Source organism: Macrosteles quadrilineatus, unplaced genomic scaffold (assembly GCF_028750875.1).
Source record: "Macrosteles quadrilineatus isolate MER2022 unplaced genomic scaffold, UCM_ALF_1.0 Scaffold_9__3_contigs__length_116548681, whole genome shotgun sequence".
In the NCBI taxonomy this organism is placed as follows: Eukaryota; Metazoa; Arthropoda; class Insecta; order Hemiptera; family Cicadellidae; genus Macrosteles; species Macrosteles quadrilineatus.
Genome location: NW_026542602.1, coordinates 20,910,097 through 20,934,845, shown reverse-complemented (window position 1 = coordinate 20,934,845; position 24,749 = coordinate 20,910,097). Strand labels below are relative to the sequence as shown.

Genomic DNA, 24,749 nt, shown 5'->3' with positions numbered 1-24,749 from the left:
AGTTCTTCTGTAAAGCTACGTATGTACATTTTTCTACACAGAAACCCAAAGTTATAAACCCCTAACTTAACAGATTCTTTGATCCATTATACACATTTTAGCAGTACTTTCAGAAGATCATAATGATCATTTTTCAAGTAGATATTGGTCGGTCCATGAGCCTGTGCGGTTGGCGTCGTCGAGCGCAGCGAATTAATTATCTTTCAGAGGCTTCCATTGTTGAGCGCGTGTAATTCGATTTCCACTCAATCTTGTCCCGCGGCTCGCTCTGTTGTGGTCTGGACTCGGTGGGAACTGTCTTCCTAGGAATGTTTTATAATTTATGGGTGAAATACCGAATGTATAAAACAGAAGAGGTGTTTGACTCTGGTGGTCGAAGAAGCAGATCATTTGAGGATTACATTGCAAGGCTTAGATAAAAGGATTTTTAACAATGCGGTTAACAAATTGTACCCCCCCCCCCTATGCCTATAGCAATAATTATCATTGTTTAATCAAAATTGTATTTTTTTCAGATGAGGAATTAACCAAATCAGTTCTCAAGTGACGTAAGTATCTATCGAAATGCATCTACGGTAATTTAGAGAACTTTAAATAAATAGGGAACAATAAAGAAACGCTCATGTAGTGTGCGCTACTGCACAAAGAAGTATTAGGCCCTATAAATATTATTAGTGATATTTTATTACTTCTCTGTGGCTACAGTCTGAAATTATAGGTCAAAGAGAGTATACCTCTCTAATCTATCACTGGTGCTAGTTTCAAAAAAGTTATCACTTCAGTTTGAATCGGTTAAAAAGTTGGAATAGTCAACAGTATGTAAATTTACACCAACTGTGTCTTTATTAACAACGTTTATTTTACTGTTGGCTAAATCCTTAAGACGGTAAAAGGAATCGGTGGTTCATTACATAGTCAAAGTCCATGACACATATTAAACATCCTTTCTTGATATTGATCCTCTATTATGACTTGCCAAATCAATTTCACCTGTGCGGTCCGATTTTTATTCTGATTGATTGACACAGCGATCAGCATGTAGCAGACGTACGGCCGTTATATGCCGTGAATGGACGATGGACGTGTTGAGGTGTCAGGGGCTCCAAAAGGGGACTGGTTTCCGCGCCAAATCGTTTCAAACTAAAACAAAACGAAATTTTATAAACTTGTTTAAATCAGTTGCTCGTTTAAAATGTTAAATGATTTTACCATAGAAAACTAACTAGTTATTGCAGATATTTCCTACATTGCCAGGTTAAATTAATGAAATTCGAGTCATGCAATAATAAGAACTTGAACAAATAACTTCTACACACTATCAACCTTATTGTCGTTGTTATTTTTTCCTGCTAATATATGTTGTGTCTATGAGACAAAATTACAAAATCCGAAAAACAACAAATAATATTCACAATAATATACAAAACAATATTCACACACAACAACATTCACAATATTCACTACGTTATTGTTGTGTCATACCAATAATTGACGAAGTCAATTCCAAAAATGCTGTTAATGTCTGTTATTTGACATGAACAGTCCAAGTCCATAAAAAGATTGCGTTTACAGAATTTAACTTGATGAAATAGTGACATATCGCCTTGAGAGATAACGCTCCATTACAAATTACCGGTATATAAGATTTCTTTAGCCATATAAACAAAAATGTGATTTTTTCGTTATATAAACAAAAAATGTGATTCGATGTAGATCGATGTATTAACTACTAATTTTAACTAAACAAATCTAAACAATTAAAAATAAACTCTGTATGAAAATATATTTTTAAACCTTTTGAATAGGGTCCAATATGCGTGTTCCGGCCATTGCTATTGCAGCTTTACGTGTCAAGTACTCCTCCCGAAAGTACTTATATTCAGGATAAATTTATTGGGGTAGTCACGAAATAAAATTGACACGTTGGTCAAATTATAAAGATATCATGGAAGTGACATCTTTGGGATTTTACTAAATACTACATATTGCCTACAGCACGTAGCCTCCTACTTATAGTCACAATTATTTTTTAGCATAGTACCTGAAGTGGGCTATTGAGCCCTTTCAACACATTCACATATCACTTACAATATTTCAATGAGTGATAAACGTATTTTGGTACTCCTGTACAACTTACCTTATATTATGTAACTTTTTACATTTATATTTATTCGGCATTTTTGCTGTATTTTATAACTTATATTATGAAGGTGCTGCACAGCAGTGTAGACAAGTTCCCAGGGTTCCGCTGTATGGTGCCACTGGGCGACATTCTCTAAGTAACGGAACCCAACTGTCCTGGTTTGGCTATTATCGTCGTCGACCTGCTTTTGTACGGTTCTCCAGATCCTGATAGGAATCATAACTCACAATTCGGTCAGAAATTGCCCATAGTATAAAAAATGCATCCGTCAATTTTGCCACTTTTGTTACAGAAAATCTGTAAAACAATTCTTGTGTGAATGTATTAACCGAATGTGAACATGTTACCGAACCAGTTTAGCCATATTGTCAACTTAAACTACAGATTAGCTTTGCGATTGTATACTTCCTTTAATCCATATATTTTATCATTCTATTCATGGTAATTTATCCATTTATAATTTTATTTTGTAAAAAAATATGCGTAAGAATTGTAATACAATAGTTGTATTCAAGTATTTTTTTTTAGAGGGAGAAAACTATTGAATAAAAAAGTCTTAAAACCGGATTATGGTGAGTCAGCATATTTTGCTAAACCCATCAATCGTTGTCGAATCTTTATGTGTCCTTGAGCCCACTATAATAATAATCTTTACCACTTTATTCGTCAGCTCCCAACTAATTTGTACCTTAAATTTACGAGGTGGGCCTATAGTAGGTTTTAAATTAGCAAGCTTTCTAAGCACTAATTGTTTAAACTTTATCAATCAAACAAACTTTATCAATGATTGGTGGTACCATCGTAAGATATACCTTACCCAAACTTAAAGTACTTTACATCAGTTGAATTAAACATAATCTTTATGAATTATATGACGTCAATGCAGATTGGTACGTTTTAGGCGAAGATATAATAACGCCTGCGTCTGGACTATAAAACATAATATCGTTTCAAATGGGTCAAATATCTCGAAAGCTTAACACTCGTATCCTTGGAGATAAAAATAAAAGGCGATACTGTATTACTTTTGCTCATTTCCACATCAAACACAATTTTATTCAGTATCGCACTACTGTAGTTGATTATAAATCTCAATGAGCTGCACCCTCATGTAGAAACCTCTTTACCTCAAAGCCACACCTTCACCCCGTTTTTAGAAACACTTATAAGCCAGACCTGACATCGCTACTGTATTACAAACTGCAGCCCAATACCATACCAAGTCAACACTGTGACTACCACTAAGGTGCGTGTTTGTCCTGTAACGGGTCTCCCGTCGCCGCTGGAACGATGGAATTTCCCACCTCAAAAGTCAAGGACGTTCGCTGCGATGTCGACTGCAAAACAGCGGTGGGGGGTATTGGAGGGAAAATGGTTCAAGATTCAAGATTCAAGATTTATTGAGCCGTTCAGTTTATAACAATTGGCCAAGTCACTAACACTAAACTAAAATACAAAACAGAGATGCATTCCTCTTGATTCACATAACAATGTCCAAAGAGCACATACAAATGTCCAAAGAGCACACCATGCATAATAGATAAATAAATAAAAAAAACTGCAAAACAAAACTGTAAAACATGCAGCGGAGAAAAAAATATAAAAATTAACAAAGCAGAGAAAAAGCAAAAAGGAAAACTTAAAAAAAAAAAAAAAAAAAACCACACTCATACCTGTAGGCAAGGTTTAGGTAGTATAAATATATGTATGTATTTTTGTTTTCTTTATTTCTTTCTAATTCATTGTGTGGGTATCTGAATTCCAGAACTCCTGCAAGGAGTAAAATGGGTTTGCCACCAACCAATCCTTAACACACCTAGCAAAAGCTTTTGCAGGTTTCCTTCTTACTTGCAGAGGTATGGTGTTAAAAAAGGCTATACCTGCAACAGGAAAAGAATTCAAAGTTTTGGTTAGCCTAACCCTATGTCTATGTACATTAGAAGAGCTCCTGGTTGCATGGCTATGTACACTACTGTTCAGACACATTGTGTCTTCCTGAGCCTTAATTTCTAATAAACATTGATAAATATATACATTATGTACAGACATTATACAGTTTTCTATTAACAAGGGTTTGCAATGCGCAAGCTGCTGGGCTCCGCAGAGGACTCTGACAGCTGTTTTTTGCAAAAGCAGAACTTTTTCTACAGCAGGCGCATGTCCCCAGAGTCTAGTGCCATACTGTAGGTGGGATTGGAAAAAGGCCATATATGCGAGACGTACAAACTCCTGGGGCATGTCAGCTTTTAGACGTCGGAGTAGGTATATTACCCTACTAAGTTTGTTACAAATTTGTTCGATATGGTTTGTCCAATTTAGCTGCGGGTCAAGTACAAAGCCCAGCAGCTTGGCAGGCTGATCAAAAGCATTAGGCTTTTTCTTAGACAGACTAAATGTAATGGTTTGAGTTTTTGCTTCATTTAGAGTCAGTTTGTTCTCTCTGAACCAAACAGAAGCAGTTTCCAACAACTGCTGGACTGCAGCCCTGGAAACGCCGAAATCACTGTCACCAGAAAAGAGAGTAGTATCGTCAGCATACAACAGTATATTACCAGCAACTCTGAGATATAGATCGTTCATTGAAACAATGAAAAGAAAAGGACCCAGTATAGAGCCCTGTGGTACCCCATACTTAACATTAAGCTGGCCTGAGTTGCTTCCATTCCAAGAGACAGTTTGCGTTCTATCAGATAAGTAAGATCTGAGGATTGAAAGAGCATTACCCCTCACTCCATATTTTTCAAATTTAGACAGTAAAAGATTGTGGGACACACAATCGAACGCACGAGACAGATCACACATCATTACAGATAGAGAATTCTTAGCTTCAAAGGCGTTCAGAATAGTTTGTACAAGGAAGTCAACTTCCTGGACAGTGGACTTTCCCTTTCTAAAACCAAATTGAGCAGGGGTGAGAAGGTTATGCTCCTCAAAGTAGGTATACAGCTGCTCAAGCATAATAGCCTCAAAAATCTTGGCAAAGATAGGAATTATAGATATTGGTCTATAGCTTTTGAGATCATCTTTTGGGCCCTTTTTGTAGATGGGGACTGTTCGGCTAATTTTAAGAGTTTCAGGAAAAACACCTTTTGCAAAAGATGTGTTAACAAAATGAGCTATCATAGGAGCAATGACATATACAATTTTCTTTAAGAGCTCAACATTCATATCATAATAATCTACACTCTTTGAGCTTTTAAAACGTTTCACAATCTTAATTACAGTCTCAGGACTAACAGGATGCCAGGTGAAGGAAGCTTGGGAAATAGGTATAGAAACAAGGCTAGCAGGATTGGTTTCATTTGGTCTGGAAGGTATACAGTTTTTAACCAGATCATCAACAGACTCTACAAAAAAATGATTAAATTCATCTGCACTAGAAAAATCTCTGGGTGGGTCAGGAGTAGGACCTTTTAACCTTCGTATGTGATCCCACGCAGCCTTACAGGGATTGGGTGACTCACAGATGGAAGTGGCCACTGCTACCTGCTTGGCTTCCTTTACCCTGGTACGGTACTCCTTTCTCAATCTCCGCAGTTCAGGCAGTAGGTGGGGCATGCTTTTGGACCAGTCAGCAATAGCTAAAATGAAGTTCTTAAACTGGGCAAGTTCAGGGGTGTACCAGTTCTTTGACTTAGGAACACCTCTACTTACACCTATAGGCTTGGATTTGGATGTTTTATAGACAAGAGGAAAGCAAAAGTCAAAAATATCTTTAAGGCTTTTAAAGAAGCTGTCAAAAGTCAAAGTAAAACTTTGTGATAATATATCATCATACCATACTATGGCCTGATTTGTTAAGTACTCCAAAAACCTGTCTGTGTTCGTGTCATTAAGTACCCTGAAAGAGACAGTTCTAGTAGGTTTAACCACTTGCTCAGGTTTTGGGCTTAATTTGGTCAAGTCTAGTCTAAAAAACACATGCTTATGATCAGATATTTGGTCAGAGCTAACACAGGCACTGTAATTCCAGCTGTCAATATTAGTTATGACAGTGTCCAATGGAGATTCTCCCCTGGTTGCCTCATCCATTCTAGATTCCGTTCGCATTCTAGATTGCTTAGACAATTTGAAGCTGCAACCTCAGTCAGCTGCATGTCAATTGAAAGCGAGAAGTTTAGGAAGGAGTGCTATGGTGCTAAAATACCACTGGTAAGATCTTCATGTGGGTTCTTCAGACATGGCCGAAAATCTGAAAAGAGCAGATACGAACCAGCCGAAGGAATATGTCGAAGGGGTTTTGTTCGTACTCAATGTCAGTTATCGAAACACAAAGCTACACATTTATCTGTCAACTGTATAGTAAACACTGCAAGGGGATTACATTTTGGCAGTTTGATCCTAGCAATAACCAGTTGATATTGGCGAGGCACAAGACTATTATATCTCATCACAAAATACTGTAACACTCTTTCCGTAGTAATGTGTACTATCGCACTCGAGTGTTTCCGGGGTCGTAAAAATCAAATCAAACTTATTATACAGCAGGAGGGACATTAAAAATAAATTTGTCAAACCACGTCTCTTATCTTACTGGTCTAATTATTTTATCGTGTCTTCTATGTTCAACTTTTTGTATCAAACCGCATTCAACCAAATAAACAGTGGACAAGGTTTTCAGTTTTCCCCGGGAATGGATCCAGATAATAACCGTGATTATGTGGGTTTGTAAACATAAGTGTAGTACTACTGGCCTGCATTGTCCATTGTTTATCTTCTGTGTAATAATACTGCGAATACTTCTGTGTAATAATAACTTAGCTAATAATACACCTGCACCTGCACAAAACAGGCCGGTAGTGGGAGCATCGATGTATAGGCCTACCGCTGGGAGTTCATAGGTCATAAATTGTAAATTATTAAATTTACAGTTTTATTGGTATTATCTTCGATGTCCAAATTGCTTAAAGTTTTATTTTTCAGAAGACCTAAAATCCTACGTTTACAAATGTTCTTATAACCTTGTGGTTTATACTAAAATACTTGTTATGCCAATTTATTTCATAATACGTCTATACAAAAGACTGATGTTGCATTTTCTGTCAGTGGCTCTGTGTGACACATATCGTTAAAGCCATCGACCCACGAAATCAATAACAAGTACAAGATAGCGTGAGTGGAGTTAGCAACATTCGCTTTACAGTAGTAAAAATTATAAAAAACTTAGGCCTATTGTTTCTAAAATCATAGGCCTTCTAAAATCATTAGATTATTAGTTGAAGCCTTTATGTACGTTATGTCAAACCCCTTTTGACTATGCCAACAATCCCATAGTGTATAAATATGAATAACTAAAGCTTTCAGAACATCAAATAATGTTTGTTGTTTATTTGTGAAGTTTAGCAAGACTATCGAAATGTATTAGTTGTGGTAGGTAGCTAATTATATATTTTATTCCATTTAGATTGCTATTACAGTATCTGGTACAACGAGTTTTCAATTACTTTAGTAATTTGTAGTGCAATGCGGTGCAGAATACCTAGTTTTTACGTTTAGTAATGTCCAACACAATCCGTTACAGGATCTTGATTATTAATGGTCGCCATTTCATTGAAAAGTATTAAAGTATTAAAAAGTAATGCCCTAGGTAAGTATTACAACGAAAATGGTATGCAAATACTCCCAGACAATCGGGAAAGATATGCAACATAGAGATGACTCGGTTTTCCTGAGCTCATGTGTAAACTTGGCATGATGCTCTAAGGTTCTGTATTTTCCTTTCTTACGTATTTTGAATGAATCATGGTTTACTGGGTGAGGTTAAAGAGTGAACAGTGTCTCTTTATACTGTGATACAAATCAACTAAAATAAATTGATAGATACACAAGAATTACGCTAGGTATGTTTTTTCTTAAGTGAAATTTTATTGTGATTTGTTACAACTTAATTTTGTAATATATTGTATTAAACTAATGTTTGTATGAACCACAGACCATTATTACGCGCGTAAACCTGTATACTGTGAAGTCAAAATCCAAGAGCATTTTAAACTCCTGAACCATTTTTTACTTAAACTCTATTTTTTTATTTGTTTTGTGTGTGTGTGTGTGTTTTACGTTCTTGTAAAGAAGAACCCCCCCTCCCCCTGGTCTTGTCACTGAATAACGTGTACTTGTTGTTATAAAGCATCATTAGCTGATGGCACAATGACATATGGCATCTGGGTCGAGAATTGAACCTAATTGGCATCGAACCACAACCTTAACAAGACGAGAACTAAACCAACTCTGCTATCCAGACAATGAATGGGGTTACAAGCTATTAGTAAAACATTAGTAATAGTAATATATAGCAAGTACAGTAGTAAGTATTGAGCAATGTTTTTAAAATCAATGGCAGAAGTAGAAATAAAAGCAGTAAACACATAATGGCACCGTCTTCTAATTAATTGCCTTCATTTTTTAATTTTTCTTTATAAATACTGTTATAATTTTAACTTAACTTGATTTTGCGACTTGGCATACGGCAGAAAACGCAGAAAATAGGAAGATTTTAATGTTCTTGGAAATGTAAATAATAGGCATTGCCAAGTAGGCTAGTTATCCAGAGGAAACAGTTTTCTTGAATAATTTGCACAACTGTTACTGCATACGAATAACTATAGCTAACCACGATTATAGTGTTTGCCTTATTGTGCGGGATATCGATTCTGTAACCATTTCAATTTTTTTAATTGGACCAACCTAATTGTTTTTTTTATCTAACATAGGTTTTTTTACCGAAAAGTAGGCCTACATGCAAAGTTTCAAAAAAATAACTGTTTCTTAAAATTTGGCCCTTCATTTAGGGATCACCCTGTATATCCTCCTCTATTGCTAAAATTGTCATATATTTCTATTTTTTTTTTTTTTAGAAAAACATACAAATTCAGCACGCATCCTTGTACTTTAAGACCTCTTCTCGTCTCTGTGTACATTACGTCTAATACTCCAGCTGCTGGTTAGGTTATACCATGGGAGAGAGCCTGAGAGTTTAGCCCATTGTAACTGGAATGTCGCAACATTTCACCCTCAGTTGCTCCAACATTCACACATTAATTATCAACTGGCTGGTTTATATCAGAACCTCTTTTGTTTTTAAATTCCTAATGTCCACGTCACTTTCTCCTTCGTGCCCGGCAAGAAAAACTTTCGTTTTCATTGAAAACAATGACGAATAATCCCGTAGGTTAGTATTTGTGTAAATTCCTTGTGAGATTTGATGATAATTTTGAAATAATTAAAGACATTTTCTTGGTACATTTTTTTTAGAAATGATAGCAATAGTGCTAATTTGAATTACCGGAGTCTAGGTGAAGGACTATTGGAAAAATTACTTTTAGTTTTCCATCTTACATTTTATACCATCCATAAATCATAATCATTTCGTAACCTCTTTTAGCTAAAATGTGGTCCCCTACAAAAACGGGTCCTCTTAACAGTACTAAAATGAGTAAAATTTAACTATTCTACCACGTAGGCCTACAGTTTTATACAGTAGCGTAAAGACGCTACGGAACCTGTTTCTCATTTATTTATATAGGCTACTTAGGCTACATTACATATTAAGTTGAAAGACATAAATTTAATAATAGTCTAATGTCTGTGTTAAACATTAACGAAAATTTTCCGTTTTGATCTATGGTAATATATAACAGTATACAACTCCAATCTCATCAAGCACAAGCAAGTCACATATATGTGAAGAAACCAAGTATATAAGCTGCATTAACACATTTCAAAAGGTGGATCTCTCTCCACCATGCACTGAAATGAGCCTCTCTTTAAATCTCTATTTCCATGAAACACTACCACAATATCACCTTAATGAATTCATAATAAGGGATGTAAAGCCGGCGACATTAGAAAGTCTAGATAACAGACTTTAATACTAAGCGACACTCGACAAGAAATCTAGGTTATAGAAAAGTCGGGTCGACCAGTGATGCAGTAATAACAAGTCATGTTTTCTAGATAATAACCTGGTGCATCCCATAATCCAATGCAGGGTGGTCTACAAGTAAACCAGGACGATTACACTTCAATACGTAACGCCCGGTTGTTTAACTTACTGGCCACTTCGTCTACCGAAGGTCACTCTCACTTGCTGTCGTCTGCTGTCAACAAAGCGCGCGCTTTCGCCAACGGCGGGAGTTTTGTATCGGTGTTTGCCGTCTTATCACTACCGGTTCCGTTTGCAGATCCGTGTTCACTCGTTTCACTTGTTTCACTTAAGTTAAGCGGTTTAAAGTGGTAGTAGTGCATAAGTTTTAGTTCTTTAAAATTGTTAAGGTGTGTTATTGAAGTTATATTACAGCTTTTACATTTCGAATAATTTAAATGCGGATTAAATTTAAGATTAGGTGGTGAATAGCTGTGAACGAACTTATTATGCTCTGCTTCCCTTGTAAATATTTCGAATTGTAGGGAAAGAATAGTCTATAGTCAATTACCAATACCACTTCAGTTTTGTTTTAAAAGTGTAGAACAGTTGTTAGTTGGCCCTGATGTAGTACTCTAATGTCTGAAACACTACACACCTTTAGACCACCATTAGACTCATCAAGACATTTAAAAACACAAATTAGCCTAAATTGTCAATAGTCAAGCTGATTCTCCAAACCAAGAAGCATTTATTTTTAACATTCATTACACATCGACATGTAATTATCGGAAAAAAATCTAACTAAAACGATGGCGGCATATTGATTGTTCAAAATTCAGATGAAAATCAAATTGATTGTGCAAAACCATCGTTAAAATGAGAAACTTCACCAAGATTAACAGATGACTCATTTACTGACTTCGATCACAACATCCTTGAGCAACCGATCCATTAGGGTGATTGAGAACTACTTATGTAAATGAAACGTTTTCACTCCATGTCACAGTTGAAAGTGAAGTTACTCCTGGTTGGGTCATGGGCAGTGACCCCTTGGACCGGTCCTGGGACGTGGACGTCCATCCTCAACCTCGACCACTTTCCATGGCCACCCTGGGTTTCTATGGAGCGGCACGGAGACTGCCACACCCCCAGACTAGACGTACAGGTGGATATCGTGCTTCCGGACCATTGGTCTCGAGGTCCTTTCACCCATGGAAAAAATGTGTGAAAGTGAGAGTGATATAGGGTGTATACTCGAGAGGCCAGTGTGGTTGTCATGTGCAGACCTCTGAACCTTCACATAAACTTGTGGATTGTAAATACCGTATTGGAAATGTACAGGATTATATGTTTGAAACAGTTGAACGATTGATGTATTGAACGTCGGATTCTCCACACCAGGGGGATTAGCTAGCAAAATAATGATGTATAACGAACTTTAGTCCGAGTTATTATATTCAATGAAATTGATAGTACGTATCTCAAAATGTTTAAAAGCACACTTGACCTACGCATTAAATAAAATACGCAATCATTGAATAATATAAGTAATCCCTCTTGGATAGTGATTGCATAATTCCTTTGAACTTTGAGACCAACAGTGATTATAAAGTGTTTGCATTCTTTAATGGTTTGAAAAAAAAAAATAATATGTAGTGTGAAAGTGTACATAGCAACTTTGATAGGCTCCAGCCTCAATGTGATTACCGTTGTTACATTGATAGTTGTTTTAATAGTCAAAGATTCAGGTTATGAAAAATAAACACTTTACATGTCATAAATAACCAGTTCGTCAAAGTGATATTTCCTGCCATACTGCTAGTTCTTTGTCATCTCAGCGTATTCCCGTTTCTGTAGACTGATTTCCTGATATCTGACATTCCCTGCTGCGTCTGAATACCGTTGAAGGCTTAGTCGATGGAGGGAATAATGGACTTTCCTCTCTGGTCCAACCACCTGGGGTTTACCGGAGGAAACGTGCTTCGTCCGTCAGCCAATTCTCTCTTGGAAGTCCAGAGGATTTCCTTCCAATTCTGCATACAAGCTCATGGTTCCTCCTTCTGCATAGAGTCCTTAGAGGGGTTTGACTACGAATTTGCATTTCTATGAAATTAAAAATAAATTAATTGTAAAATGTTAGATTTATATGAACGCCTTTTATGAACCACTAAGGAAAAGATATTTTTGGAGTATTGAATTAAGGTCAGCAAAGGAAGTTTGGGCAAAAGTACAAACTTTTGAGATCCCTACTAGAGTTTGCGTACTATTTAACTATGAACTATTGTACAGTATTTAAAAAATTCTTCTTTGGAAGTTTAGTTTTGATGACTTGTAGGCTAATCATATCTGCATATCGTTTTACAACATTTACTTTAACATTAATGTTAAAAGATCAATTTAAACTATTCCGACGACATTCTAGAATTCCAACGGCAAAAACGATTCTAGTTTTTTGCAAAACCTTAGTGTGACTACTCCTAGAATTTGCGCGATTAATATGTTCATAAGAAGATTAACTTCTGTTGGTCGAAAGACAATTTGAATTTTCATTGTAGAATATTCAACGTGAAGGGCTCCATTTTCAGATATCACAGTTCATAAACAATAAAAATATTGTCTTTTGTTGGAATAACAAAATTAATCATATAATCCTTTACTTTATAAAAATCACCTCCCTACTTTAAACTCCGGTAGGTTGTTGATTCACAAAAACCCATCAAACCCTTACCTTTTTAGACCTAGTTACAGTTCAACTTTGGTCCATTGATTGTAAATATATAATAACAGATTTGGCGGTAGTAACAAGTAGAAGGTACCTTTCCTTCACAAAAAGCCTCAATGCCTCTGGAGTTGAGATACACAAATACCCGTGTTATCCAGCAGCCTCCAAGGTCACCAGAAGCCTGAGGAGGGTGTGTCATCCCCAGACGTGTTTCATAACATTCAGATTTCCCGCTCTAGAAAGTCCCCAGGTGAATGTCAGCGTGTGCGTCATCGACGCCTGGGGCTCCTGGGATGAGTCAGAAGGAGGGTCGTGTCACGAGCGAGGTTGAGGAACTGAGGAATGGAAACCGGTCCACGGTCCAGTGTTCCATTGGTCCACCGCTTCGGCCCGTCTACTAATTGGACGATACCCACCTGCATTTCCTTCTACCTGCGAGCTTGCGCGATGAAAACTTGAAAAAATAATACAGCTATCTGTTAAAATTTCAATTTTATTAAAATAAATATTTTTTACATTTTGTTAGATTCTTACTACGACACTGGCACACAAGGGAGAAGAATTTATTGAGTGTCGTATGCGATTGCTGATTTGAAACTTAATAGAGGCAGTTGATTCTTTAGGTAGGGACCTTTAAATGCCTGATGATCAAGCACAGCTGGGTCCAGTTTCGAACCATCATAAATTTAATGTTACCATAACGCAATTGGTTTGCAAAAGAGATTTTTAATTTTCAATGATCATGATGACTGAAATAAATTGCCTTGATCAATAGCCATTGTATGTTTACCATATTGTAAAAAAATCGATAGATTTATGTAACCGATAAACATCGTAAATGGGTACTGATCGGTAAATTTGTACTGTATGTGATTTGACTCAATTAACCTAATCATTTAAAAGTATCTAAAATGAGTCAAGTTTGTGTTTCTAATTTTCCTGGAATATCCTAAAACGAGTATACAAATGGTGTTTGCCATTCTAATCCGTAACCCGACTATGCCTGTTCCGTTATTCAGAATAGTCTATTCCGTTAAGCGATTTGGGTTAGACAAATCGGATTAGAGGGGATAAGAAGACGTGGTTCTTTCATCGGTAATAGCGATGAACGGGTTTGTTTGGATACGCTTGAATGTTGAATTCTTTGCCGCACTGGTATCCGTGACAAACGTCCAATATCGGCAATTCTCTTCTCTGTGGCACGATTTGTATTCCTCATAATACTAAGTATGTGTCTGCCAGATTTTTGTAAAGTTGAATAATTTACTTTTGATTCTATGGTCTGCTCGGTGGCTTAGAGTCCTATGATTATACGACTCATCTGAGGGGACACCCCATCTGTATGGACATCTTATCTAACAGGGACAGGCCGAGACTATGAAGCACTTCATCCGAAAAGTGTATAGACATATTGGCTACCTTATTATTTGTTATAATTTTAAATCAAACATGGTTAAACGAGCATCTACAAAACTTCACAGTATTTTAATTCCATTACCTCAATTCCGGTCCCAAATACTTAATGGGATAGAGAATATCCTGTATCCTGACTTTAATTGTGTTTGCAATTACACATGGCAAACCTTGTATTTAATAAGATAAGAAAATGACACTTTCCAGCAGTGCAGTTTTACAGTGGTTCAATTCCAACCCGTTGGCTATTTATGTTCTGAAATTGAATGCAGCTTAAGGGTTTGTGACGTCTTATTTAAGTAGTACCATACCAGAAGACCAAAATTTACTATACAAATGTCAAAAATGGTATTTTTAATAACAAATTCTCCAGGACATTCTTCTCTGAGTAATGTCCAGTCATATCCGCTTGGTCGGAGAGAACCTGTTTATTAGAAGGAAATCAGTCTTGACTTCCGTCCGGGCTAAAGTGTGCCAAATTGAATCATGTATGACGTATTTTGCACACTCTCCTCGGAAATTTCCTTGGTTGTAATATCGCATCTTGAGTTGATGTACCTCAGTTTCCAACTCAACACTTGCAAGACGAAGGACTAAGTAAGCACATGATGCCTCTGCATTTACACTTCTTCGTCTTGAAAGCGACGAACTTTTGTTGGCGAGTGCAAAAATTAGTTGTGTTCTTAGTTGCTTTTTGATTTTCCTCATTGAGCTCAACTTATTAATTGCAACGCAATGCGAAAATCCTCACAATCCTTTAAGAATAAAGATAGGCCTACTGAAAATGTTTTGCCTTTGTAGAATAACCTCAGCTGTCTGGTCCAGTAGTTTGGGACTTGTATCCTAGATGTTAAATATTGAAACCCACCAACGACCAATAGCCATTTACATTATTATAACTTCTCGACTTGGTGTTGCAAACCCCCCTATACAAAATTTTTAAAACCTAACATTATGAATTAGGATGGATTTTCGAAGGCAAGAAAAACTGTTATGTTAAAGATCACACATCCTTAACGATATTTCGTTCTTTTCTTCATAGCCAGACCATAAGCTAAGTTGCTTAACTTTCAACAACACTAGAGCTAAGACTTTCGGATGACGAGTGGAAATTATGTTACATCTGTCGTGGGAACCTTGTCGCTAGGGTTCGGTCTCAGAAGTGTTTACAGGGACTCAAGTACCGATGTGGAGTCAAATTTATGGGCGCGGGCCGTGACCCTTGACACCCTGCGTTCAACTCCGGACACACCCGTGGTAGGCGAGCTCCTGTAACAGCTGACAAAGGTCTGTGTTGGTAATAATATTACAGTGTATTCGTATTGGGTGTCGTAGAAGAAAATAGCGTGGTTGGGGCGTTTGTCTTTTATGACTGTGTTGGGGAAGATGGATACTACTAATCACATAATTAATGTTAAGACAGGTTGAGTTAAAAAAATACAGTGTTCTGATTCAAGTTGTTAATTGAGAAATTGACAGAATGGGTGCTCGATGTTAGATTTTATTGAAAAGTATTAAGTATTAAGATATGCAACCGAGTTTACTTGCCCTCTGCGTAGTGGCAATACAAACAACTGTAGGTTTGACACAGGGCTACGTTTTTGACGGCCACTTAACCGTTTTGTCTGGGTTTAAACGCAAAAAAGAGCGAAGACATACCTTATTGTCTCTATCTTCATTCTGTATTTTAAAATACACAAATTAAAATACAAATCATAAACTTCCGCAACAGGAAGTTTGAGGGAGATAAAACTAAATAAACTTAGTATCCAAATAACAGGCTTAAGTAGGCTTATTAATCCGTAGCTTTAAATTATTATGTTGATCCAGACTAATTGTTTAAGTACGCGTCAATATCACCGAATAAAAACAGATACTGCACTCAAGTCTACATAGAGAAAAGTAAACCGGAGGAAAAGATTATGCCGTTAATCGGGTAGCATTACCTCTAATCCTATCAAATCCAATCTCAAAAGAAACTTCTTCATTTCAATCCCACCTGTGCAATACAGACTTGCTGCATTACCTAACAAGAACCCATTAAATCCCTGCATTAGCCATAATTATCAACTGCAAAGTAGACCTCTAACGAAAGCCTTTTCGACGGCGCGGTTATAGAAAGTTCGGGGGTTGGCAATTAGATTCATCAGAGAAAAGTGCAATGCAAAGGTTGCGGTGTGGTTCCGACGATTGGCAGACTATATATAGCCATAACTTTGGAAAGTGTTGACACTAGAAGTGCATTAGGATCAGGCGAGAAAGTAGAGGGTCGAAATAACTCCATCCATCCAAAGATCGCAGACTCTGATCCGACCTTACTCAAGGTGCTCTAGGAGAAAACCGCTCAGGCCAATACAATATCAAAACTAATGTCCCGTGAAGAATCTGAACTGCAGGGTTATGTTGTGGTCAAACGGAAATGTCGATTTCTCTAATGAGTTCTGCCTTCTACAAATCATACTGATAAAACTTGGATATTCTTAATTTGGGTTTCCTTTCATTTTCTCATTAAACTTGTTCTCCACTAAAACAATTTTGTTGGATTTTGACTGACTGATGAAATTACAATCGTCTAGAGATAATAGACGTATTTGAAAACTTAAAATGTTGCTCGAATGTTCGTTAAATGAAATATACATGATCCTTAAACAGCTTGGAGCCTTACAGTGCTTACATATATCAAATGCATTCTAAGTTATGTTGATTTTGTTATAGTGGTATATCTTCATGTGAACAGGCTGTATAGACTTTGAAAACATTCTGTATATTTCAGTTGAGTTTTAATAGAATTTATTTTTCAAACTCTCTACTAGAAAAGGGGACTAGAAAACTTCAGCTATTTGGAAACCATCTACAGTAGGCATATTTGACTTTTGCTGCAGGCCTTGTGATTTCTTTAAAGAAAGAGCTGATTTGCATTCAGCAGTTCTTAATTTCCTCAAAAAATCTAATGAATTTTACTCATGGACCAGTTCCCAAACAAGACACAACCACAAGATACAACAACGTTAGATTTCCAAGACTCTGTTCTACTTTACACTATCCTCTCCCTTCGACAGTAGTCTTGAGGTGAACACCGGAAGGCCTGTTTCACATCTACCCGGCTGCCGGGTGCCGGGTGTCGTTTAACCGGCAATGGGGTGAAGAAGTATATGGCACCGTTCACACATGCACGGCATGTGTCGTGACCGGTTAATCACTTGCCCGGCTGCCGGGTACTAGTCGAGGGATGCCGGCTGCCCCCTCGGCGAAGGCCGGCTGCCGGTGCCGGGTAAACAAGCCGGCTGGAGTAGTGGGTATAGCGGCCCAATGCGACTGTTCACATACAACCGGCACCTGCCGTCTGTCGGATGCACCAAGAAGGCTTTTAGTTCAGTTCTTTGTAGTTAATGTGTATTAATTTTGGGTATTTGTTCGCAAAGTTTTGGTCATGTCCATCAATAGACCATGAACTACTTATTAATTTAGTTCAAGAGCAGAATTATTTGAATGAAATAGAATTTTTACTCAATTTATTTTTTAGATTTTTAGATTTTATTTTATTACATAACATTGAATTAAATTTTACTCAAATTCAAACTGAATAAAAAAAAATCAAATATAAATACAATTGCAATAAAGTTATTTCAAAGTACCTAACATTACAATTGCTCTATTACGTTCTATTTCCATCCCTACGACACACAAGTTTCACAAGCTGGAGTACAACTGCCGGAGTGCCGGTGTCGGCGTAATGTGAAAGGTGCACTCGTGCCGGTGCCGGCTAGAAGTCGGGTTAACGGCATGCCGGGTAGAAGCCGGGTAGATGTGAAACGAGCCGAAGAGCTGTTGATGCTATCCAGGCCTCTCAGGTGCAAAGCGGCCTCTGCTTGTCATTATCAGAGTTATATTCTTGCTGCTGGAGTCACGATCCAAGTGAGAGGCCTCCAAGATTTGATCACGATATGGATTGTCAGATCCCAGATTCCCATTAAAGGGAAATGCCGCCGAATTTTTATTTCACACGTCATACCGTGCTCTCAGCTCTCACAGAAAGTGAAGGTAGCCGAGATGTTAACGGCTCGGTTTCTCTTGGGAGTAAAATGTAGTGTGATCGTTTTATGGAAGTGTAAAGTGTGTATGCAAATTTATTGTTGGTAGTTTGTTTGAAAATTGGCACAACGTGTGTGTGGTTCGTTCACTTTGAGTAAATTTGTGTCTTCAAAAGCGGCTGTTTACTCGAAATCCCTTCGAAATAATTTAATTTTATATAATGGTAAATTTAAAACATTTTTTCTATAACCCTCAACACTCTCAACACAATTTGCAGTATTCCCAAACCAACTAATTCTAGCTTCTGATTCTCCACACAAAGGATAATCAAAAGTTGTTAGTCTTCAGTTGAAAGTTTGAACTACGCAATAAAAAAAACTAAGTCTAGACAAACAAATTTTTGGGCATACTTTTAAATATTTGTTTTATTTTTTATTATTACCCATTAATAGTCATTATATTGTTGGAATATAAACTAACTTTTTAAATAAAAATAAATAAAAAAATGCCTAATCACCGTTTATTTTGGGTCTTTCATTGTAAATTATTTAACTAATGTGATTGTTTCGTACAAACGACGTGGAAAATTGTCAATTGATTTTCATTAATGAAAAATAATGGGTAGAAATTGTATTAACTGTCAACTAGTCTATGTTCTTGTAAATTATTCTATTATTCTTGTAAATTGATAAATTTATTTTATTTAAACTTCTCTCTGTGTTTATTTTTGTCTTAAATAAGACCTCCGTATCTGTGATGAATCCGCCATTTTCAGGGAAACGCTTTATAAATTTGCTCCAACCATTTTGAGACTGAACCCATACTTTGATGATTCGCCTCTGGCTTCAATCGGAAAGTCTGGTCCATCTCTCGCCAGTCTTTCAATGCTTGGGGGAGATTGAAGTAATTTTTGCGGTAGCGAGTCTTCATACGTAAATTGGTTCGCATTTTTTGAAACCCCAGTTGTTTGTCCTAACACAATTAACCCGTCATTAGCCTACCTTCAGTATGAAAAGACACGCTATTCAGTAAAAACTGCACCATTCAGTAAAGATTGCGTCATCGATTTTCCCATCCTGCGAAATTTCGATCGACTTTACTACATTTCCACAATGTGTAGGGACATTGATTGTTTTCCAAGTCACGGATAAGAGATTTACGTCTGTAATGTATACCTTGACACTGGCATTCTTTTCCTCTTCCCGCCAGAAGTTGTCGTTTTGCCGCCATTGTGTCTGCACTGGTTCACTTGTGACGTCATTGGCAGCTTGCGTAGGACTATAGTCCGCCTTCCTGCTTCAACATCTCAGAGAATTTCTTGCGTCAACAATGAAATCTATTTTCTCATGGCTGATACAAGATCATTGTATTTATTGTGGTGGGACATTATGAATTGTCCATTTCTTTTGTTGATAACGTTGGATTTTGCACATATTTCATATAATAGCAAAAGTTGACACTAGAACAAAAACAACACGTTCTTTGGGATTCCCGCAGTCGGTTTTTAACCCTGAATACTCTGAACAGTAATGTTTGAAGTGATTAATTTCTCTTAACTTAGTAACTGATTACTCAGTTTCATAATACTGGTTGTCTACGCATTCAAAACGTCAGCAATCATTGTTTTACTTAAAATCTTTCCAAATGCTGATACAATGAACATCTTTATTCTGGAGGGGAAATTGTTGTACTGACTTCTGACTTCTGATCGGAGGCCCCCCTGTTTTAAATTTTGCTGATACTTGTTGTCTGACTCTTTCTATTGTCACTCAAAGTTCCTGAAACACATATAGACATCAAAATAACACTTTTAAAAGTTGGTTTGTATTATAATTGAATTTTTAAAGATTGTACACTATCCAAACTAACTTAAGTGGCATAGCAAAGGTCAATACTAGAACTAAACGCAACAATTTGCGTGGTTCGCCCACTCCGCGGAGGTCAAACACCTTTAAAACGCTGGCTCTGCTCAGCGTTGATCTTTAGAGGTCTTTGACAGGTTAATTATTGAGCCATCAGCTGTTTTTGGACAAACATCTTCTTTAGAATAGCAGATGCGTTGAAAATTTACATTTGTTGTTGTGTAGTTTGAACTTGTGTGTTCAGGAGTTTCTTTGTGCTTTGGCACTCGCTCTCTGATGCGTCATTCATGTTATTGATTTTAATGAAACTCGTATCTTTGTTGTTCTTGTTTAAAAATGCCTTTAAAATAAAATAATGTACAACAAGTAGATAATATTATGTATGAGAAGGATCATGAAGGCATGAGAAGAATTGATGAAGCAACAGTATGACGTAACACATAATTATATCTTTCATTTACTGTTTTATTTGAACGTAAATCATTAAAAGTAAAAAGTAAATTAAACCATAAATACACAATCTCTCCCAGATGATATTTTCTTGATTCTTTCGACATTTCTGTGTCGTTGATATTATCAAGAATATTTAAATAATTTAATTGTTTGATTTTTTCAGGAGCGGCACTTACTACATTCACGTAGCAGTTAGCAGTCCATCTACGTTTTGAACGGTGAGTAATTTCACGTAATTTCAATTCCAATCACTATTATAATAATACTCTCAAAGGACGTTTGGTTGAAAAAAGACATATTAAATTTGTGTACAATAAAAATTTGGAGTAATATATTACCTTTATTACACTAGGTCAAAACTGTCATCCATCGTACTGTTTTTTAAATATTTGTAACAGACATCCGTTCTGTACTAGTAGGTTTTAGCAATACTGTTATATACCGGATAAACTTATTTCTACAACTATCTTCAACTTTGTATTGCTTTCGATTCGACTAAGACGGTTCATATATCATATTAAACTACAGTAAACCTCGACTGATGAAATTGTAGACATTTAAACCACTACGGCCGGTCATGGAAGTTTTATAAAGCAGGATGTGTTCCGAGTGACAGACAGACGGACAGACACTCTAGATAATAGATAAGAGACGCCTCGACCCTGATAACATTTGGTAAACTCCAGCTAGAACCCTGAGCCTCGCCTTGAGCATACAACTGGGCTTTAATTTCCAGATCTAGATAGCAATGTTGATAAGGTTCTGTGGGATTGAGGTGGCTGCAAAGATAATACATTAAAGACAAAAGAAGGACGAATAGAAACAAAATGTTGAATGGAAATATCCATTTCTGGGAATAAATTGTAGAAAATTGTATGCTAGATGGAGTAAAAATCAATTCCCAATGAATACGTATATCAAAATCTTCGTATGATTGTTTTTATTGGTTTGTTACAGAGGAGAAAGAACCACCATAGAAACATTCTCTTGGAACAGCAACCATTTCTTTCACTCCCTCACAAGTTAAAGCATGAAATTAGTATTAATACATACCAAAGAATCATTTACTAATTTATTAAGTTTCAGTAATTCACACTATAGGCTACCTTTGAGAATGAAGATTATGGTGAAAGTTTTGTAAAAACTATATTTCTTTACCAAGTACTGTATCACCCTTATTGGACCATTTTTACTATAAAATGGACAAGGATAATGGTTCCTTCTGTGATCGTTGGGTTCCTTACTGTAAATTTTAGTACTTTGGCTCAGCGGTTTAATTGCTCTTGATCCTTAGATAAATTTATCATTTTCATTTGGAAAATGAAATAGCAATGGACAAATTCCAAAATACCTTTCTCGAGTTTACAATTTTTTCATATCAACATGTTTAAAGGAAAGTTTTCTATTTACAAGTTCCATTGTTTAGCAATATCACTGTCGAACCCCACCAACGTCACAACCCAAACCGTTCCCAGAATGAACACAAAATCGGAACTAGGAAGTTGAAAGTCAAGGCCAACGCTACAAACCAACAACACAGTTTATAAAACAACCAGCGTTCTCGAATTGTTACATGCGATTGTTGTGAGAACTTTCCTCAAACAGCCATTACCAGTTCTCGTGTTCTGCGAGCGCTTGTTAATTTTTGCGAGCGTGCCCTGAGAATTTGAGCGAACACTTTCCAACGAGGCTTTAAACCTTGCTTTCTACCGTACTTGGCTACTTGGCTGCCAGGGAGGACATTAATATTGAAAGTTGATGCGACGCTTTTGGCGAGCGTACTTGACAAGGATTATCATAGCTTATACTGTGGAGTAGACAGTAGATTGTATGGAGGTAGAGCTTTGCTGAAGGAAGGTGAGTCCGTCAGTTATCATTTGTCTGGAAAGCTGATAAGGTTTGTTGGAAATCAACAAATATATTTGAATTTGTTATCGTAAAAAGTAAGTTTTAAAAATCTTGAAAAAGTAAGTTATCAAATTCCTTTATTGCTTGATAAGTTCATGTTACTCACATTTGTACTAAAAAGCTAAATTTCAGTTCACAACATTGTACACAGTACTATAAGAGTAATAATATTAAATAATATGAGTAGTAAATATGGAAAAGCAAAATTATTATTTGCAGATCTAATAGTCCCTCTGTTTTATGTTAGCCGTAATTTAAACCCATTATTTGCAAAAGCGATTATAAGAATACGAGTAAGTTAACTTTACAGTTGACAACTTGTATTGATGTTATGTTAGGAATGCCATCATCTTACATAAATTTTACATTTAGATGCTCTTAAACACTTGTGGTCCAGACGGAAGTCTAACTTAACTTCAAGAGGTTGTCGTCCAAGCTCTACAGGGTGATTGATATAAGTGTGCCAGCCGTTTTATTCGAAAACTATAGGAGATATAAAAAAAAGTTAAATGGTAAGTGCCTTGGATTTTTTATAAAAAAAATTATAGTCAAGTCAAAAAAATTATTTTAGCCGCCATTTTTCCAATATGGCCGCCAACTTTGATTTTTCTTATGGAACACCCTGTATTTTATGATGTATTCTGGTAGAAAAGGTAATTTTAAGACAATTTTATTCTTGTGATTTCTTTCATAAACCTAACCGTTTCAAAGATAATAATGGTTTAAGTTGTGAAATTTTGAATGGTTTTCGAGCAAAACAGCTGGCATGCTTGCTTCGAAACTCTTTCTCATGCAGAAATTTCAAAACTTTAACCAATATTATCTTTAAAACGGTTAGGTTTATGAAAAAAATCACAAGAATAAAATCGTCTTAAAATTACTTTTTCTACCGAAATACATTATAAAATACAGGGTGTTTTATAATAAAAATCAAAGTTGGCGGCCATATTGGAAAAATGGCGGCTAAAATAATTTTTTTGACTCGACTATAATTTTTTAAATAAAAAATCCAAGGCACTTACCGTTTAACGTTTTTTGATATCTCTTATAGTTTTCGAATAAAACGGCTGGCACACTTATATCAATCACCCTGTATATCTAGTCTGGCGCCTGGTTTTTAATTCAGTTCCATATGTATTCTATCTTTATCATATATGTGATGTGATATACACTTTGGTGCGAGGATGGTGGATTCGACCCACTTTACGTAATCAAATGTATGTGAATTTTAATTTTAGGCCACTTTTGGTCACCACATTTTATACTGAACTCATTTGGAAATCGAAAAATGCATTGTAAAATTCACTTAAAAACTATTTTAACCTCCAATTCGATTCCTTAGTCCTTATTTGCACTGGGAATCCCTCATACTCTTGTCATCTCATAAGGAAGTACGAGGCGTCTCCAATTTGACGTTGGTCTACTGGACGATCCGTGGAATTCTAAACATAGACGTCACACTTCACCCAGAACGTCCGACTGTTGACCAGCTATAAATATTTGCTTACAGTTTTCTACTTTCTACTTCTCCACTGCTACTGCCAATAAACATTTCTACAAGCAAATTCAGTTTCTACTTACTTCTTCGGCGCCTAAAAATGTTCTACCTGATCCATTGAACTCAGGAATCGCAAAGAAAAAATTGAAAAAAAAAATATTTGAAAGGTCAACAAATAAGCTTTATATATCTGGTTCTTGTAAAAATAGGTTTAATCAGTAGTTTGTGAAAACATTCCTGAGCGAAGGATACAACATCTCTAATAGATAAAATAAGTGTTACATTAGAAGTTGCTAAAAACTTCATGCAGTTAAATTTTAGTGTAGTTTCTCAATATAGAAATGTGTCCTTATCGGATCTGTAAAAACAAATCACCATGATTTCACGGTGTAGTGATATTCATAGTTAATTTGTTGGATTGTCTTACCTATTTGAAGATAAAACTGTAATAGTCATATGTGTGTATTTGACTTTAGTGATTTACAAGAAGTTGGTTCAGATTAAGTTTAGTGTTTACCTATAGAATAATACGGAAGTTTTTGCAATTATAACCCAATTATAGATGCCATCATTTATTGTCAACATTATTTTCTTTGATATACCAGGAATCGCAATTACAGACTATTTAAACTTTGTCGTTGAAACTACACGTGGTTTGAAAGCAAATATTTTAAAGGGGATAATAGTCTAAACACTTGTTAAAGTCAGGGCCGGTTTAACCCATACGCGAAATACGCTGCCGCATATGGCGCCACGAAAAAGTGGCGCCGTGGCGCCAACGGAACAATTTTTTTTACGTGAACAACGTAATTTTGTTTATTTTTGCTCAGAGTTCAAGTATACCACAATAAAGG

General features: G+C 36.3%; 1 protein-coding gene across 3 annotated transcripts in view; it reads left to right on the top strand.

Moving 5' to 3' along the window:
* Nucleotides 1–24,749, top strand: part of LOC129002133 (uncharacterized) — a 123,682-nt gene that overhangs the window by 42,859 nt on the left and 56,074 nt on the right. For all 3 annotated transcript variants that reach the window (XM_054429733.1, XM_054429732.1, XM_054429731.1), the window contains exons 2-3: nt 516–548; nt 20,653–20,707. The gene's annotated coding sequence lies outside the window, so the exon portion shown is untranslated. The remainder of the gene's footprint in view (nt 1–515; nt 549–20,652; nt 20,708–24,749) is intronic.